This window comes from Penaeus monodon, chromosome 4 (genome assembly GCF_015228065.2).
Source record: "Penaeus monodon isolate SGIC_2016 chromosome 4, NSTDA_Pmon_1, whole genome shotgun sequence".
NCBI lineage: Eukaryota > Metazoa > Arthropoda > Malacostraca > Decapoda > Penaeidae > Penaeus > Penaeus monodon.
The window spans coordinates 37,414,824-37,417,323 of NC_051389.1; positions in this window are offsets into that span (position 1 = coordinate 37,414,824).

Sequence of the window (2,500 nt, forward strand, 5' to 3'; positions counted from 1 at the left end):
TCCTAAGACAAAGCCCGCAGAACACAGCCGTCGTGCTGGTAGAGAGATTATGTGAGATGCTTACACCACGGCTACAGGAGCGCCTGCTGGCAATCCCACCGCCACGGTAAGCACCGAGTGTCAGACAAACAAATGAGACAGCCATAAAAAGCTGACACAGGCCGGGCCATAAGTGAAAGGCCCAGGCGAAGCCAGAACTTCGCAAATCTCAAGCAAGCAAGCAAGACAGCAAGGACACACTTGGTCTACCGACCTCGACTGCCCACACCAACCTCCAATTATCTGCACCCACGAATTGTGATTAGTGCTAATATTGATTATTTTTCTATGTAAGTCTTTAACAATGGATTTACGTATTTTGTTTTAGGTTACTTTGAATTTTTGTTTATTTTATAGCTTGCTTTTTTAAACTTCTACCATGTTTATAGTTATTTTTTGATAAGTTACTAATTACGTTGTTTTACTTTTACCATGTTTCACTTGTTTTAACCATAGTTTGCTTTAACAACTTCCCCCTCCCCCCTTACTGCCTATATAGCTTAAGAGCCAACTTTTTACTCCTTGTTTGTATTTTGCTAATTTGCTTAAGTTTATGGTTCTTTTTTATCTATTTTTAGCACTGAAGATGAAGTTAGTAACTTCGAAACGTATGGAATAAATAAATATGATGTTCGTAGCTGCTACGTAGGAAAATCACTTGCTGAGATATATATAATATATATATATATATATATATATATATATATATATATATATATATATATATATACATATAATATAATATATATAAAATATAATATATGATATAAATATATATTATATATATATATATATATATATATATAATATATAATATAATAATATATTAAAATATAATGTATAATATATAATATAATATATAAATATATATATATAATATATATACATATTATATATAATATATACATATATATTATATATATATAATATATATATATATATATATATATATATATATATATATATATATATATATATTATATATATGTATATATTAATATACATATATTTATATAACATAATATATTATATATATTATATATAAAATTTTTTTATATATCTCTTATTTTATATATTATCTATTTTATATATCATTTATATATATCCCTATTATATATATAGTATATATAAATATATCTATAATATATAAAACATAATAATATTATTTTTTTTTTTTTTTTCCCCCCCCCCCCCCCCCCTTTTTTTATATTATATATAAATATATATTAGATTAATATAATATATATAAAAGTGATTATAATATTTATATTCAAAAGATTGGAAATTTAAAAAACCCCACAATAAAATTATAATAAAATTTAATATATATATATGTATATATATAATATAATAATAAATATATTTTAAAATAATTTTAAATATATATAGAATCAAATAAGTTAATATATTTTAATTATATAATATGATATATTAATATATAATAAATGAAAAATATCAAAATATATATATATTATATTTTTTATATATAATAAATATAATTTATATTATACTAAAATAATAATATAATAATAATACATATATAATATAATGTATATAAATTATTTATATATCAAAAGAATTAATATAAAATTTTTATGAAAATTTATAATTATATTTTAATTATTATTGAATATTAATATTATATATATTTTATATAATAATATATCTATAGATTATATAATTTAAATTTTAATTATATATAGTTTAAATATATATATATATATAATATATAAAATAAGTTTATAAAATTATTTTTGGGTGGTTGTGGTGGTGTGAAATATTTATTAAAATTATATAATATATAGTTTTAAAAATATATATATTACATATAAAATTAAAATAATTATATAATGATAAAATATATTATATATAAATTATAAAAAAAAAGATATAAAATATATATATAATTATATTATTATATAATTATATTAAAAATTATACTATATATTAATAATATATAAATATAAAAAATTAAAGATATATATATATATATATATATATATATATTTAATTATATAATATTATAGGAATATATTTTAAATTTTTTATTTTAAATAATAAATATTATAAAAATATATATATAATAATATATAAAAATATATTATTAATAGATTAAAATAATAGACAATTATATATGATATGTATTATATCCTTATTATTATATTATAATATATTATTATATTATTTATATTATTCTATATAATATATTTTATATCTTATTATAAATTTTGATATTCTTTATTACTATATATATCTAATTTTATATTTTATATATTATATATTACCCATATTATTATATATTATATTTAAGATTCTAATTATATATATTAATTTATATATATAATATTAATAATATATTTTATCCTATATATTTTATTTTTATATATTTTAATTTTATATTTTAATAATAATTTATTCTTATACGTTTATCTTTTCCCTTCCTTTTCTGTTTTTCTTCTCT